Consider the following 19,118-nt stretch of genomic DNA (forward strand, 5'->3'; position numbering starts at 1 on the left):
AGGATGAAGGAATGTAAGTTATACATTTAGATAAGTCAAGGAAGGTGGAAGTTTTATTACTTCATGGGGTTTTTAAGGGCAGGTTTAACTCAAATTCGACATTTGTGAATAACTTCTAGGAATAGCAGTATTTCTCTTTGATTTCACAGTGAATACGTACTCAGAGAAAATGAGCAAACATGGAAAACTGGAAATTTGAAAACCACATTGATAATGGTTAGTTTTTCTAGCCTTTTCTTTCTCCATAGAGTTTTTCATGAACTCCCCAGATTGAAAGTATACTGTTGTAATCTGGATTTCTCACTTTCAATAATGTTAACTTTTTCTGGGAACATAGCATTAAATACTTTTTTACAAGGTGATATTAAAGGCTATATTGTTTTCTCTCAAATTGTACAATTAGCATGTATAGCATTAAGAAATCTCTCATTAGACTCCAAGATGATTGCACGTTTAATCACATATTACGATGGATTCTATAGAGCCTTTGCAGAAAGCATATGTCCACATAGAAGCATAGAATTGTAAGCTGCATCAGGTAACTACAAAATTGCTGTTGCCAACAGTAATTGAAGGAATAAGGAATGGCCAGCGGAATTGAATTTAACAGTGTGATTCATTCTTACAAATTAAAGATCCTGTGGTTAAACATACTGTCATAACAACTTGCTATAAATAGCTTCTATTTTCATAATGGCTATAAAAGATAAAAGAGGGATTTTGGTATTTTGAAGTTCAGTGGCACTAAGGTTAGTGTAATTTTATTGCATATTGACAATCAGACATAGATTGTGAACTGTTGTGTCTCCAGTATTAATTGGGTGTCTGTGATTTCGTACCTCTCTCTTTTATAAATGAGATTTATGCCAGGATTTTCCTTACCTCACAATGTGCCAAGACATTATAATATAACCCAAGCCTCTAGAGAATGCAGGATTCATTATAAAACCTTTTGTTTCAAATATGGGCAGGAAGCTCATCTGTCATTTTTTATTATATTTACAAATCTGTACATCAAAGTGTATATCTTAGAAGAGACGATCATTCTTAAAACCTGTAAAACAAAAGAAGATGAGGTTATAAAGATGGTAAATATTTTCCATGAAATTAAAGAAAATTTTCTTATTTTTGTTTTCGTTTTAGTTGTTTTCTTTTGCTTTTTTTCTTGAAGTAAGTTTACAGTAGATGTATATTCTTTTATTGAGAACAGATTTAGTGAAAAATTTAAATGACGGCAGGGCCAAAGGCTTTGTCTTTAAAAATGTTAAATAATAGTAGTTCTGTATAAAATTAACATGTTTATATTTAGACGCTTGGCAACATAATCAATACTTGCATCTGGTGTTCGAAGCTGTCACACTCAGAACTTTGTGCTCAAGGATGTGCTGAGAGCTTACTCTGACTCCCAGTTGGGGGCGCCTTCTCAGTGACACCACACATTCCTTATTTCCCCAGCGACAAATTATCATGGTGACTGATTTTATGAATAGAAAATAACTCTCCTAGCTTATTATAAATGTATCACTAGCCTATCCTTGGATGAGAAATGACAGAGTCAGTTGCACCACATCATTTTCACAACCCAAAAATAGATGGATAGAAGACAGAAATGTGACATGATGGTTGGGAGAATATGTGAGCAGTACGCTTCATTCGCTCATTCCTTCTCTCTCTCTCTCTCTTCCTCTCATATGTTATAGAAATTGCCCTAGGCATTGAGATTAAGAAAAGATTGTGATACATCCATAAAACAAGAAAAAGAAAATAGATAGGAGTTTGTATGTAGCAATATACTGGGCCAGAACTCAAACAGACCATAGGGCAAATATAACAAGATATTGAGATTCTGAGGGAAGGTACAGAGCCCCCTAATATAATACAGCCCCCTCCCCCCCGCAAATATGATACAAGTGATACATAGGGTGCCTGTCACCTGCTATTTTCTTCTATCCCTATTATATCAGTCAACAGTGAGGATAATCCAAGAATCCTAAACAAATTCTTCCCTTTAACCCCTCACTGACAGCATTAATAACCAAAGAGGTGATTATTTTGCACCCACATCCCTTACTCAGCCTATTCAGGGATTTGAGGAGGCAGGAAACATGATCATTTCAAATCACAAGGAAGCCCCACCAAGGCAGTAAGTGCATCCAGCCCAAGACAAACATCTTGGCTAAATTCAAAGGCCAGGTAAGGATGCCTGGGTGATGCAGTGGGTTAAGCCTCTGACTCTTGATTTCAGCTCAGGTCTTGATCTCAGGGTCATGATCTCAGGGTCGTGATCTTGGGGTCGTAATTTCGGGGCCGTGATCTCAGGGTACTGAGATCAAGCCCAGCACCAGGCTCAGAGGGGAGTCTGCTTAACATTCTCTTCCTCTTCTTCTCCCCCCACTTGTGCCTCTCTCTAAAATAAGAATAAATCTTTTTTAAAAAAGGCAAAGTAAAACAAAGAAAAGGGGCTTCTCTTTCTGTCTCTGTCTCTGTGTGTCACTTTTCCTCTCTCCGCCTCACTCCCTCATGTAATTCATGACACCCAACTGCTCTTCACACCCACTCCTCTTAAATAAGCCTGAACTATAGCAGTCAGAAAGACAATATGCTGTAATATTTAGTTAATATATCCCCATCTCAACAATATTCAATTTTTAATTTTTAATGTTGTTGTATTGATTTTGTTCTAGCCAAAATTTTACTATTATTTTGTTCTATAATTAAACTGATTTTTAAAGGGATATAAACAAGTTGACTTAAACTGCCTGCTATCTGTGAATGCATTAGACTTCAGTTTCTTGCCAGTCTTATTAGAGAATATGTTTAAGTAGTTCTGACAATGAAAATCAGTAATATAGATAATTTGTGTGCTGAAAAAGAAAAAAAAGAAAAAACAAAACAAAAACCAACCCTGCTCTGCCCTAATGAGATTTCAGTTCTTCTTCAGCAAACTGAATTGTAGCTATAGTCATTTAGGCTTTAAAGTTAAAATGAGATGATTGAAAAGTGTGTCATCCTATGCTATTTCAATATTATTTGATTTCTCTTTCATACTTGTAGCTTCTCTGGTTCCGATCCATTTCTAATCAATGTGTTAAACAGGTCAAATATCTGAAAGTAATATTTTTGTATTCTAAACATTAGTCTTCCAAAGCTTCATCAGTTCATCCTTTCTGCTCAAATTTTCCTTCTATTTGTTTCACTTCTTCAATGTCTGTCATTAGCCTGTGTCTTCAAGCCCTACTTCACAGATTCCACCTTCTCCAAAGACTTTGCCATCCCACTCTCTCTGCTTCCCCCTGTTCCCACAGGGCTTTCCAAGGGCCTCCAGGACCCTTACACCCCTCTCCTCCTACCCCCGCACCTGCAGGGAATATCCTGGAGGAGACTCACTGCCCCATCACCACAGTGTGAGCCTTCAGAGGCAGAAACTTCTACCACTGACAGATGTTCTCCACTCTGGCTCCAGCTCAGTGCCCCCCTACAGCAGACACGAGTACAAGGACAGGCTCCTGCAGTTTCCCTCTCAAGACTCCTTCTCAGTCCACCATCTGTAAATTATCTAGAGAGTGACTTCACATTTCTGTACAGCCTCAGTTCTACATAAGTTTATCCTTTCGTCATTCCACTTTGCTCTGAAAGAGAGCTCAGATGCCTTGGGAGTGACACCTGTCCTTACCACTGTAACCGCAGGTGATCTCACAGATGGTTTCTTCTCACTGGCATGTCTGTGTCAGTTATCAGTTACTGTGTTACAAACTACCCCAGGATTTTGTGGCATAAAACAACCACCATTTTGTTAAGCTCACATTTTTTGTGTCTGTGTCTGGAATTTGGAGAGGGCTTAGCGGGGCCAGTTGTGTCTGCTTGGTGGTGACGGGAGTCTCAGCTAAGGTGCCTGAGAGAACTGGAGATCTCTGGAAGGTTTCACCTGGGGGTATATTATGTCTGGTGTTCATCTGGATTTCTTGTTATTACTCATGTCATGATCCTAGGGCTGGAATGACCAGGATGGCTTCCCAGCTGATATGTCTGGCGCCCCAGCTGGGATGGCTAAACAGCTAGGACTGGTCAGATCTGTGTCTTTCTTCTTCCTGACGTTGTTACCTTCTGCTTCCTCGCTCCATGGCGATAACAGTGGCTGGCTTCCTAAAGAGTGAATATTTTAAGAGCACTGGAGGATCTGCAGTGGTTTTTATGACCTAACCTCAAGCATCCCAGAATATCACATCAGCTCCATCTTATTTGTCAAGGACATCAGAAGGGCAGTCCATCTTTAAAGGGAGAACAATTAGGTTCCACCTCTCAGTGGAAGGAATAAAAATATCTGTGGTCCTTTTTGATCATTCATGTTTTTGTTTTTTTAAATTTCAGTCACAGAGAATTGTGGGACTATGTGTGATTCATGAGACTCACTTCACTCTTTTATATGCTTCAGCTTTTCTATATACTGTTGGTGCTGCTTGACAAACTTCTCCCCTCCCTCAGCAGAACACTTTTCAAAAATATTTCTCCTCTTCCGTCTGGGTTAGCTTCCCCTTCCATGCATTCCCGGTGCATCCTAATATAATGCTGATTATACTTATGTTTATAATCTCATTATTTATCTGCTGCCCTTACTGTGCTGTGAACTTGTGAGTAGAGATCCTACTGTGAACATCTACAGTAGCGTAGAGGGGCACCCTTACCTTTCTGATACGCCGTCAAAGGAGAACCTGCCACGTAGTTGGAGAGGAAGTGACAGGGGGAATACGGGGGTGAGGAATGTCAATAAGAATTTTACAGAATATTGCCACACATTATAAAATATAAATATAAAAAATATTTATATTTTAAAATTCACAGTAATTTTTTAAAATCTCTTCTATATTTATTCTGCTTCTTCTGATACTTAAAATTAGATCTTAGTAAGTGAGCAGCATCCTTCTCTTTCCCCATTGGTGGAAATTCTTATCTCCTTCCCATCCTCTCTCTACGTGAGCCAGTCATAGGGACTTGGAGTGACCCAAACTGAGACTGACCCCACTGCATGATTCTGTGTCGATTCCATTCTAGTCCTGTCACTGTCAAGCATGGGCCTTTTTTTGCTCCCTGTTCTCTTTTCCTTCTCTACTGCATCTTCCCACTTGTGACAAATGATCTTGCTCTAAATTAATGTGAATTAAAATTGAATTCATTTTGAGAAAAACAAAGATAATTGATGCATTTTGAATTGTCAACAGGGTTGATGATCAGCGGTTTAAAATATTAAATATTGTATTCCTAATTCGACCATCATATTCTTTTTCTTAAGTTTTTTTTTTCCCCTCCCCTTAGTTTTTCTATAGTTTTAATTTTCATTTGGTTTTGCCATTTGGTCTTTGTGGTTTTTAGAATTTCTAAAAGTATTTGTACCATCAGCATGGGAGCAGCAACTTGAATCCTTAAGAGAAAATTGCCGTATGATTTCTCTCATCCATGGAACATAAGAACTAGGAAGATCGGTAGGGGAAGAAAGGGATAAAGAAACGGGGGGTAATCAGAAGGGGGAATGAAGCATGAGAGACTATGGACTCTGGGAAACAAACTGAGGGCTTCAGAGGGGAGGGGTTGGGGGAATGGGATAGGCTGGTGATGGGTAGTAAGGAGGGCACGTATTGCATGGTGCACTGGGTGTTATACACAACTAATGAATCATCGAACTTTACATCAGAAACCAGGGATGTACTGTATGGTGACTAACATAATATAATAAAAAAACATTAAAAAAAAGAAAATTGCCAAATAAATTTGATCAACAAAGGAAAAAAATGACAACATACCTATGTTGAGTGACTCTTGTGAAAATGGGGAAAAACTAGTCGAGGTAGAGCATATTTAGAGAAATCTACCTGACATGTCTTTGAAAATAATATTTTCCTTCCTTCGAACTGTAGTTTGTTGATAAAGTTTCATGTAGAGTTCTCTTTTTCCATGGAAGCTTTGTGGTTGCAAGGCTGGCTGAGTCCTGTGCAGCGAGAGTCCTGTGGATACCTGATCCTTCCCAGCCACTTCCATTCCCCTCTGTGCCCTAAGCATGTTAGTCTTAGTGTGTGCGTGTTTTAACGGCAAAGATGCACTGGATTAGAATTTCCATATCTGCAATGCTCTTTCCACGGGGTTACGAGAATTTTCCTTTTCTTTTGGGTACCTTGGGATTGAATGTGTAGGCGTAATAAGAGGAGGAACACATTTATTATTACAAAGAAAACCTTTTTCCTAACAGTAAAGAAATAACAAACTCAGAGAATTTAATCTTTCTAAATGCAGAAGGCAAAACAATTAATAATCATCATGCTCTTATTTTGATTTTCTGTTAGGGGAAATTTTAGAATATTTTAGAATATCAGTTCAAAAATATGAATAGTTCAGTTTTCAAGTGACAGAACGCATCACATATTTTACTGTTGTAACTCTTTGACTATCACACGTTTAACATAAATCTGGTTGGAAAGAAATCCAGTATTTCATCTATCATTAAATGGCTTAACAGTTTTGTCTCAGAAGATTTAAAGTTATTTGGGAAAAATTAAATTTGAAAACTTTGAATGTGTAACTGTAAGCCATAATTTCATATATATATTTCATCATCTTAAGTTTTATTTACAAAGCTTCTCTATTGTATACAAAGTACAGATGCTGTTATAATCTTGGTATAACTGGTAACCACAGTTGACTAACAGATATCCACACCATAGTGATAATCTTACATGGAAACATAACAACACTTACAGTTTTGTTGGGTAAAGTCTTCAAGCTGAATGGTGGGTTTATAAGAGAAACTAAATGGAGGAAGGTGGAATGTCATAGCTCTTGAGTCTTTTAGGGTTTGTAATACAGCTACCTTTATATTTAAATAGCTACAAAACCACATGAGCTGTCCGAGCAATATTGAACAGTCCCTTTTTGCGGGTTTTTGGATTCCTAATCATCTTCTCTTTATCGTCTGTTTCATATGTATATGAGATTATGGCTTACAGTCACTGTAACTACACATTCAGAGCTATGATAATATGGCACACACACATATAATTGGAAGAAAATTAGCTGCAAGTTTTAGAACTCAGCTTATCTCAATCTTACCTGGTTCTGTGCATAAATGGCTTAATGAAAGGTTGATTAAATCAATTCTAATAACTCAGTGACTTATACCAGTAAGTAACGCATCAATTTTGTTTTTTTAACAAAGTTCTCATATATATATGTTAGGAGAGGATTTCCAAATTCTTATGTGTAAATGGCACATATTGGGAAAATGTATCAAAACCAAATGCAAGAAGGAACACACAGAAATTTCAGCCTTTTGAGAAGCAGAAAGTCAACATGAGTCCTCAAGAACATACAATTATATTTAATGGTAGTTTATTTATTATCTCTAATTCCATTTTTTTTTTTGAAAAAAATGATCACAATCTTACATCGCTCTCTGTCATGATGGGGAAGAGTATCAGACCAGATTTTACTGATGTGTGAAATCTCAGCATCCTGGTATCCACTAGCTTAGAGGAAAGAGCAAACTCATCAGATAAACCTGAATTTAAATTCCATGTCCTTACTAGCTATGTGATTTAACCTCTCTGAATGACAGCATTGTTATCTATAAAATATCCTCAGTATTTTTTCAGAGAGCCATTAACAATTAAGTAGTGGTAGAAATCCTGGCATATTAAGTAGCTCAGCTCTTTTAACCGTTCTTTATCGAAAACAATGCTTTTACATGTATGCATTGATTTTTTTGTGATTTTAGGTGCCAGAGATTCTCCTGTTTTCCATCCGACAGGAAGTTTCATGACTCATATTCTGATTCTAATTGTCTGTTTTGGAAGGTTGTGATATCTCTCAATCCTGCTATATTGACACATAAGTAATTTTGCAGACCCTTTCCAAAGTTTGTCCCATTTTTCCATCTTGAATTTATGTATTGTTTTTATGTCACTTATCTATTGTGCCATAGTATCGATAAATAAGTCCATTTAGGATACGTAAGATCCTACAACGGAAAGTTCATCTGCCTGTGGTCCAGACAAAAACTTTCTTAAATTCCAGCTTTCGAGGGAGTTTATTGTAACCTGAATCTAGGTCTTGGCACTGTTTCTGAGATGCTTCAAGTCCTTTTGGAACATCTTTGGTGAAAATGAAAATACAGTTAAAATGAATGAATGAATGCATGAATGCAAAATAAATGGTGAACTTTGCTGTCTTAAAGAATATTTTATTCAGCCTTGCTTTATTGAAAAGCCTATCAATGGTTTTTAATAGCTTCAGAAAATGTAAATCAAACATTGACTCAAAGTAAAGCTGTGATTGGTAGTTTTCTCAATACATCAAATATTTTTTATATAGAAAAATGGAAATGAAAATCTAAAGGACATATATAGTAAATGTGCTCAATGATTAGAGGGAAGTTAAATGAAAACAATGAACAACAAAAAAAGAAAACAATGGACACCTTGATCAGATATCTTAGTGATAGCTTGGCTTAATCTATTTTCATCCCTGTGTTTTTGTGTTTTTTTTGGGGGGGGTTGAAAAATAGAAGATGTAGATTACCTTCCTCTCTTCATTAGGAAAACTTTTAATATGATCATAAGACTACTGGGTATAATTAGATTAAATGACAGAAGAAATCCTCAGGGATAAAGTTTACACCAGAGTCAGTGTACCTAGATCTTTCCTTTTTTTTCTTTCTTAATGTTGGCTTTCTTGATTAGAACAGCAGGGGTTCCCATGAAGAATGTTTGCAAGTTTATTAGTGTAAATCATATTCTACATTTAGATTACTTTAAAAAACAGAGTAATGAATATGTATTCTTCTTAGCTTTTAGTTACATAGTTACCTATTTCTAAACTTTTCACTGCTTATCAATGAACAAATATTTATCAGACACCTATTCTGTGTAAGGCCCTATGCCATATCCTAAATATACAAAAAAAGGAATAAATAAGATAAGTCCTTTTAATTAACGGGTTTTTGCTCTAATATAAGCACTTAGGTGTGAACATGTGATCACAAGAGAAGTTTAATAAGAAGCTTTATATAACAACATGAGCAATTTCACAGTCATTGTATTTAGTACCTTAAATACAACACAACATTCTGTAGTTGTAAAAAGATATAGCTTACTTCTTTGATTTCTCCATCAGTTGTTGCAAGCATGACACATGCCAGCCAGCATGAATTGCAATAATCAGATAATTCAGTTCAAAATACATGCTATCCCATTCAGTAATATTTGGGGCAACATTAGATTTTGATCTGTGGGATAAAATTGTGGATCAAGTTGATGCAAGAAAGCCTGTCCTGTAAGCAGTACTCTATTGTATTTCCTAGAAAAGTTTGATATTTGCATTTTTACTTTTTTGAACAAATCTAGAATTACTTGTCTCGAGGATCACTTTATTCTCAGTGTGGGCCCATGCCTCCTGAGAGCCTGTAGCGAAGGAGACTTCCCCATGTAACACAGCCACCCGGATTGTAGGAAATACAGAAATGCTGGCTTTCCCTTCTCCTTGCCAATTTCTACTGCAGCCCAGGCCTGTCTCTCCTCCGATCACTTTTCATACTGTTCCTCAGTATGCTTCATTTCCATCTCCTTTTAATGATGGGATAAGACAGAGGCATCGTATTTTATGAAGTAGGATCCAGTCTATCCACTCTGCAGCTTTCTTCTTGAAACTTTTAATAGACTCATTGCATTATATTTTTAGAGTCATCAAAATTTAGTCCATCAAAATTTAGCCTAAAAATTGAAAATGAGTATGCATTTATTAAAAAAAAAAAGTGAAGCTCACAAAAAGTAATCTACCCCACCTCACAGACTGACCATGCATTGAAGAATTAAATTAGGTCACAATCGAAAAGCTGCATCAGTCCACACACTCTTTGTACTTTAATATGAGCATGTTTAGCAGCTTAGTTAAGGACGTACGCTGTGTAGGGGCAGCTGGGTGGCTCAGTTGGTTAAGTGTCTGCCTTTGACTCAGGTCATGATCTTCAGCTCCTGGGATCGAGTCCCACATTGGGCTTTCTGCTCAGTGGGAGACTGCTTATCCCTCTCCCTCTGCCCCTTCCCCCAACTCATGCTCTCTCTCTCTCTCAAATGGATAAATAAAATCTCTTAAAAAAAAAAAAAAAGAAAGAAAGAAAGAAAGAAAAGAAAAGTAAGCTGTGCAGTTTGACTCCTGGGTTTGAATCCTAGATCTGGCCCTACATGGGTGTATAATCTTGGGCGGCTGGTCAACCTTCATATGCCAGTTTCCTGTTCTGTATGATGAGGCTAGTTTAGTATTTAACTCACAGAGTTGGAAGGACTTAATAAGTTATTATCTGTGAAGTGTATCATAATTGGCACTCAGTATGTGTTTGCTCTTACTGGGCAGCAGCACATGAAACAAAACACCCCCAGTTATTGAAGAGAGGGTTGAAAAAAATTTAAGATATATAGTAGGTAAGCTCTAAATATCTTGACTTCAGTCTTTGAAAGAGAGATTAATTCTGAAAATTGAGAGAGATAGATGAAAATGAGTTTTTGGAAAATAGAATATTATTTAATGACTGCTATCGAGAAACGTTATTGAATACCAATTTGGAAAGAGTGCTTGAAGATGTATAGAATTACAATAGAAAATTTTCCATTCATTTGGAGGCATCCTATGAAATAATTTTTTAGGCACTGCCTGAAGATGTTCTATGTATGCTTTTGAAAAATTTAATCAACTTGGGGCGACTGGGTGGCTCAGTCAGTTAAGCATCTGCCTTCAGCTCAGGTCATGATCCCAGGGTCCTGGGATTGAGTCCCACATTGGGCTCCCTGCTTATTGGGGAGTCTGCTTTTCCCTCTCCCTGTTGTTCCCCCCTGCTTGTGTTCTCTCTCTCTGTCTGTGTCAAATAAATAAATAAAATCTTTTAAAAAAAGAAAAAAATTAATCAACTTTATAATTTGGACCAAAATATTAGGACATACAATAAACTTGAAATAATTATTTGGTAGATGTTCAAGAAATGATATGGATGATGGTGCTGCTGCTGCTGATATTGATGTAAATATCATTATTACTCCCATTTTTATTAAGAAGAAGAAAATGAGGGGCACCTGGGTGGCTCAGTTAAATGTTCAACTCTTGGTTTGGGCTCAGGTCATAATCTCGTGGTCCTGGGATTGAGCCCCATCTCGGGCTCTGCGCTCAGCGGGGAGTGTGCTCGAGATTTCCTCTTCCTCTCTCTCCCACTCTCTCTCTTTCTCAAATAAATAAAATCTTAAGAAAAAAAAAGGAGAAGAAAATGATGCCTCATGTTTCTAGTTGAGTGACTGTGGGTGGCAATGATTAAAGCTATCTATTAATAACTTCAAAAACCCTTGGTTAACATTCATTGGGGACTAGTTTTGGAAGGAAATATATCAAAATAAATAGAAGGGAAACAGTATGCATATTAAAAGAAGGGAGGAAAGGAGGAAAGAAGGCAGGAAAGAAGAGAAAAGCGTTCTAATCATAATGCAAGGATTATTATGGACAAAAAAGTGAGTCTTTCTGTACCTGGGTGAGGGTGGGGATGAATTAGTTAAATCTGTACATCTATAGTGCTTACTTTTTAAGTACAGTAGTTCCACCACTAAGTACTCAAATAAAACTTTAAAGTGTACTATGACCTAGAACGTTCTGACTGTGGAGATGTCCCCCGTGGTGAACGGTGAGGCGAGGCCCCTGTGGTCCTGGGGGCTGATATCTTGGGCTCAGACTGGGCGTCTCTTACCAGGATAAGACTGATCCTGGATATGAGGCACTTCTCATGTTATCATCTTGTGTCATGCTTTCTAATTTTAAATTCAATTGTGATAGTTGATTCAAATGTGATTTTATCATTATGAGGCCTGGGGGACTCTGATTTTCTCAAAAACCACATAGTTTTAGAACATAGGTAAAACTAGATATAGAGGACTACACATCTGACAGATGGTAGCTACACTTGTGCTGAGCATAAAATACAGACTTGTCTAATCACTGTGTCATACACCTGAAACGAATGTGACATTGTATGTCAGTGACTCTTCAATTCAAATAAATATATAAATAAAGGTGTGTTTTTGTTTTTGTTTTTTGTTTTTTGCTTTTTTAAAGACTGGAACCATATCTTTTGAAGGTGGAGCAAATAGAAACATAAACCATGAATGCTTTCTCCTCAGATCTGCTGCAGGGCTTTGATATCAGAGGAATAGGCTCTCTGAAGGACATACTTGAGTAACATTTTATTACAGGATCAGGAGAGATGCTAATAACAACGAAAGCACATAATGGCCATAAATGGCAGATGTTCACTAGTGGTGTGTGCCAATATGGGGTGAAATGCAGCAGACACAACTGCGCATGTACTTTATTCAAGAGTAAAAAATGACAACTTCAGAGTTAAGTTAATCATAAAATTATTCCCCCCAAATTGTTTGTCTTAATGGGAAAACATATTAGGGATTTCTATTTGCATCTAACATGCCCTGGGATACATTACTATCCTTGTTTCTAGTTCTGTCTGTCTGGCTTCACTGCAGACAAAGGTATATATTTTCACAAGCATTCTTCCTCTCTGTTGACCTAACTTAAAATATGGTGCAGATTCTGAACCAGCCAGAGGAAAACATCTGAGAGTTTGGGTTCAAGTGACAAGAATATTAAGGAGCTTATGGAAAAGGACAGGACAGAAAACAAAAAGTCAATTTTTTTTTAAGATTTTAGTTATTCACGTGAGACAGATATATATATATCGAGAGATAGAGAGAGAGAGCGTGCATGTGCAGGGGGAGGGGCAGAGGGAGAGGGAGAAGCAAGCTCCCCACTGAGCAGGGAGCCTGATGTGGGACTCAATCCCAGGACCCTGAGATCATGACTTAAGCTGAAGGCAGATACTCAGCCAACTGAGCCACCCCAGCATCCACAAAATGCCAATTTTTGTAAGAAATTAAAATAGCTGTGACTTCAGAATGACCAGTTTATGACACCTAGGGAGGACGATGTCAACGATGACTTTAAAGAAAGAATTAATTTAGACTCTATGCTGATGAGTACTTGGGGATGAGAATCTGATGTTCTTTTGAAAGAGGCCACAGTTTCCGTAAAGGAAAATACTGTGGAGAAAAGTTGATGTATCTCATATTGGGTAAGTTGACTGCAGTGTCACAGTGGGAAAGTTAAATGGAATTTTTACTACGAAGTTAGAGATTCAAACCTGAAGCTTAAGTAAGAGAAAGCATTAAACTATAACTCTGGGGTTGCCAGGGTCAGCTTCCTTCGCCATTTCCTTTCTCCAGGCAAAAGCAGGAAGGAAAAGAGGACTGCTTGCCTGTAGCATTTGTGGACGCCAGGAGTTGCTCATTGGTCGGGAAAATGCAGGAAAGAGGAGATATGCAAATACTGCTGGTATTTGCATATTTTCTCCTCTAATTTTTAAGTAGAGGAAATCAGGAGCTTCTCCAAAATTAAAGACAGAAATACTTTCAAAAATGTTTTTCAAAGAATCCTTTGAGCAACAGCAGTACAGATTAAGCACATTAAAACTGTTTAATGGGATCCTGCAAGCAGCAAAATTTGAATAATGTGTTGTTTCTCAGCAAATACAGTGGAAATCATATGAAAGCAAAGTGTGCAAAATTTCATTTATATGATATAGGAATACAACTGTGTTTGAAAATTAGAGTGTAAAGGGCATTCATGGTTTCATATTTTGGTGTTTTAAAGTTCAAAATTTATTTCCTGACATATCCTTGGATATGAAAAAAATCCATCCATCAGGCATCTTAAAAGCCTCAGGAAGAATTGGTGATAAGGAGAAATCAATGGAAATGTGATGGAGCTATGTTTAGTGTACATTTTTACATCCATAATGTGTAGATGAACTCAGTTGTTTTCAATTCATCTAACGTTATAGGAAGGCATACCATTGCAAATCAGAACGCAGCGTTGTAGTTCCAAACATCTGATTGCAGTACGTTTAGCCTCTTAGGCAGTATACCTGCTACACAACGTGTGGTCTGGCGATTTTTAACCCCACTGTTTTTGAAGATGATGGCTCATAATATTGCGGTGTATTCCTGAATACAGTAGGGATAGACACTACTTTGATGTGAAGTGTTAAGGAAAATTGTCCAAATTTTGGAAATAAGACAAAAAGAAATGTGCAACATGTTTTTTCATCGTCACCTTGGGGCATATTTTTATAGGCTTGCCTAACGATTATTTAATTCTTTGGAATAATTTTTCTGCTTTTACTCTGCTATCTTGTAATTGATTATGCCCTGGAAATTATGAAGTCAAATGTTATCTTGTCGATTTCGGTCTGGTAGAACAGTTGATCCCAAAGGCTGCAGTTTTGGCATCCTATAGCACATTATCTAGTTCTGTATTTAATCTAGGAGTCTCATTCTAACATATATTTTAAATGCCTTTAAATACTGAGCTCCTCAAATGTTCTTAGACACATCTTTACCATCTTACTGTTTTTCTCATTAATGATGTTATAAATATATGGCATTTGTGCTTTCCACATGTTAAGTGAGAATTGTGTTTTCAGTTTTTGAAAATCTACTTTGATAGGGATACATTTCGTTTGTGACTGAGAAAGGAGAATTTGAGGAATTGATAAATTAATGTCCTGAGAAACCATCAGGAAATGTCGTTTCCAAAATGGTGGTTAGTTCCATTTTCCTGAAGCCTTGAGAGATTAATCATGAGAAGACAAGTTGAGCAATGACAGGAAGAGTATGAACTGGAATTCCGCTGCAGGGGACACCTGTGGTGACAGGTGTCGTGGAGGGCGTTTTTATCAAGGATGCTTCACCTGCAGGCAGATCCCTCCTCCTATCCTGACGTCAGCCCATCAGAGGCATCAGCATCCAGCCCTGCTCTTCCTGCCCCAGAACTCCCTCGGCAAACTTCCATGGGTTTAAACTTTTAAGATTTCAATCTTTTTTTGAATTTTGCCTTAAATTACTACTTGAAAATACTTGTCTCCTATTTCAATGATAAGAGCAACTATTTTGCTTTATTCACCTTTGGATCTGCAGCATCTATTACAGAAGTCGCTCAGAAAATATTTGGTGACCAAGTAAATGAGTGATCGTTGTGCAGGAAGTTGGGATTAATGAGGCCATTGAGTGGAGCTGCTCCTGATTATGGAGAAAGCAGGAGGGGCTGTGGTGCTAATTTCATCAAGGACTAAGCTTCAGAAAAAAAAATGCCATGCATTTTGCAATTGTTAGATTTGAATTCAAATCTAGTTATGCATTTTGCTGGCTGGGTCAACATGAGAAGCTGCATTAACCCCTCTACGACTGTTTCCTACTATCAGATAATTGAAGAATTATTGTGCACCATTGAGATATGTGTATTAGATAGTCCTTGGGTTGGACAGCAGGTGCTGTATGAATTCTGCCTACATCAAAGTGCTTTATGACACCTTTAAAAAGTATATAGCTACCCACAACTGTTATTCATAATCTTCTAGATATTTTATTATTCATTATATTTGATTATATATTCTTACTTGATAAAGTTCCAACATAAAATTGCAATAGCATAGATCTTTAATTTTATCAAAAATATCTGATTATTTATATCTTAATATGCACTGTCCCCCATAATTTTTGTTTGTTTTCCTTCCAGTCGGAAACATTGTTTTCTTTCAAGATGCTGATCATTTTTAGGGGTCTCTCATATAGATCTCTCTAAAACCCTTTATGAACTGCTATCACTTGCTCCATTAATTAACATACATAAGATTAATCAAGTGATGTCATATCTTACAAAATAATGCTTTGGGTTAGTAATTTCTCATTTACACGGATGGGAGAATGATCTGGCAATCTGGATACAACATCTGTTACTCAGTGACAAACCAGAAATGATTCTGTAGATTTCAGTGACGGCAGTCACTACCACAGGTAGGTATGTCCTTTCATACAGAGGAGGACCTTCTTACTGAGAGATATCCGGAAGGTCGAGCTGTAAGAAACGAAGGTCAGTCATACTGCCAGTAGGAAAAAAACAAAAACAACCTGTTGATTTCAGAGTAAATTTCTGATGTAGAATCTCTTGGGGTTCTGTTCCCAGAGATTATGACTTAAGTTTCTAACATGTGACCCACAGATTGGTAAATAGCTCTGTGGGCTATTTCAGTATACAGCCCTAAGTAAAAGCTGTGCAGCTCTCACACTGCCTGTCTTTGTATAGGGAGAAGACATGTTTGGAAAAAAAATAACCTCAAATGAGCTGATCTGATGTACTAAGGAAGAGAACATTTGATTCTAATTTGTCCCCCACCTATTCTTTTTTTTCTACTTGTGCGGAATTTAATGTTAGCATTATGAGGATAAAAAACAAATGCATCCATTGAAAGATAATTTGTATCTCTTACCTTACCTGGATTTGTGAGAGAATTTTAATTTAATTTAGTAGATTAAAAATAGCTAAAGCTCTGCAGCTACAAGCTGGGACACACTCATTGCAATTGAGACCAATACCAAAGAATTCGCCTTCTTTTCCCTTTTAAAATCTGATGGTGCTCTCAAAAAAAAGTCCTGATTTGTAGAATTTATCAGTTTTCCTGGTGTAAATGCTCCATTGCAGCTGAAAACTAGCCACTGCTGACATGACATCACCGAATGTGTCTTTGGGGATAGCTGTATACAAACTCTTGGAAACTACAGCCTGCGGCTCCAGCACACTACTCATAATGTAAAATTATTTGTGCAAAGAAACATAATGTTTACTTCTTTGCTTGGACTTGAGTTAAATATATTGGCTAGCTTAAAATGATTAACTTTCTAGAGATTAACTACAAAGGAAATTTGGATGAGATTCAAACCCCTACAGAGCTAAAAAATAAACCAAAGAAAACATACAATATCTCAGTCATCGTGGGGAAAAGGATCCCTCTTCCCTACATTTTGCTCTATGTGGATTATTTGTTTTTTTGGGTATCATGACTTAAGCTGCAGAATCAAGATGGATCTCCACCAAATATTTGGATCTGATGTCATTCCTGATGGTCACACACACACACACACACACACACACACACACACACACACACACGGGGGAGGGGGAATAGTGGGACTCTCAGTCTGGCTTCAAGTAGCTTGAAAGAACCAGGAAAGAAGACTGGCTGGGATTTTGCTTCGTTTTTGTGTTTCTGTTTCCGTAGAGTGGTTGGCACTCTAGGAATGGTTTCTTTGGCACGTGGTCTGAACATCTACCAGTGCCAAATAGGGAGCTTCTTACCAGCTTTCCCAAACCTGGGGCGGAAGGTAAAGAAGGGTTAGGTTGAAAAGATGCTGACAATCAAACATCAAAACATGGAGCCACATATTCTTTGTCACAAGAATAGATGAAACTAAAGGAAATGAAAACATGTTGTTCTACATCACACATACCTAATGAAACAAGGTGAATTAGATTGAAAGAGTTGAAAAGTCATGAGACGTGCTCATTTTAATAAAGGTGACTTCACCGTCTCAGGCTTCTGTTGAAGTCAGAGGGAAGAGACCAGTTAACTTGTTTTTAATTTTCAGATAATTATGTTGAGGAGCCTGTTTTAAAAGGAAGACATAGAGGGCACCTGGGTGGGTCAGTCGGTTAAGCATTTGCCTTTGGCTCAGGTCATGATTCCAGGGTCCTGGGATCGAGTCCCGCATCAGGCTCCCTGTTCAGTTTCAGTGGGGAGCCTGCTTCTCCATCTCCCTCTGCCACTCTCCCTATTCATGCTCTCTCTCTCTCCCTCTCTCTCAAATAAATAAATAAGGTCTTTAAAAAAAAAGGAAGACATGCTCAATAATATTTTTTGGCAGTTTTAGAGTGGATTCATTCACACTTATCAATCATGTAAATACATCCCCAAGAAACATTAACATAGTACATCAGTGAAGGAAAACTCAAATCCTTTTACCTTTTACTGATGCATACTGTACTCCCAGCACCGTTTTAGGGTCTGTGATTATAAAGAACTGCGCAGGTGTTGCAGTGGGTAATGTGCACCCTGCTACCGAGGAGCCAGGAGTCACATGGCGAGAACATGTGTCATTGTCAATGGAGAACAGCAGAAGAATTTGAAAGATCAGTCTCAGTAGTTGTGACCCTAAAAATAAAATGATAAAACCCAAATGCATCTATTGAGGTAAGATCTGTCACTGCATCTCTTACATGGATTTGTGAGTAAATTGTAGTTGAATAGATATAAAAATAGCAGGTGCACTCCAGTGAGCTGCTCATGGAGACCAGTATCAGTGTTTTCTCTCCAGCCTCAAAAAATGCTATTAACTCGTGAGTGTTAAGCACTCAGAAGAGGGTTTTGCCTGCATAAAGAGAAAATTGTCTATCTCAGTGTCAGAAGAGAAAAATATCTATTATCCAAACATCAAACATTGTATTTGCTTTCTTTATCCATGGAAGGCTGCAGTTTTAAAAAATGCATTCACGGTACTTGCAGACAGCATTGTTAGAATGACAAAGCACTGAATTCAAGTCATACATCAAAGCCAGATTTTTCTGTTGCTTTCTCCTTTCTCTTAATACATTGGACTTAAATAAATAAAGCAGACCACATTCAGATATGTCCAGAATTTTTTGTTAATGTATGAATTGTATCCCTCCAAAATTCACATGTTGAAACCCTAATCCCTGGCACCTCAGAATGTGACCTTTTTTGGAAATAGGGTTGTTGCAGATTCAGTAGGTTAAGATGAGGTCATACTGGTGTTCTCATAAAAAGGGGAATTCGGGCACAGACCCTTACACAGGAGAATGCCATGTGAAGGTGAAGGCAGAGATCTGCGTGATGCATCATCTACAAGAGAAGCAACGCCAAAGGTTGTTAGCAAACCGCCAGAAGCCAGTCCACTCCAGATCTCAGAAGGGGTGAACCCTGACAACACCTGATTTTGGACTTCCAGACCCCAGAAGTGTAGGGTGCTCAGCTGGGTTCTCAGCCACCCAAACTGTCTGCTTTGTTACTATAGCTCTAGAAAGAAAGCTAATACACCTACAAACTGTACACTAATAAAACAGTGTCATCTTTAAAATTAGTCCATTCTGTCTTTGATTGCTTCATGCTGCAATTTTTAACT

At 37.6% G+C, this 19,118-nt stretch overlaps 1 protein-coding gene across 1 annotated transcript in view; it reads left to right on the plus strand.

The window, feature by feature from the left end:
- PCDH15 (protocadherin related 15) overlaps positions 1-19,118 on the plus strand; it is a 1,630,853-nt gene that overhangs the window by 60,587 nt on the left and 1,551,148 nt on the right. The window lies entirely within an intron of this gene.

Source organism: Ursus americanus, chromosome 6 (assembly GCF_024610735.1).
Source record: "Ursus americanus isolate L20-20 chromosome 6, mUrsAme1.1.p, whole genome shotgun sequence".
NCBI classification, from domain to species: Eukaryota; Metazoa; Chordata; class Mammalia; order Carnivora; family Ursidae; genus Ursus; species Ursus americanus.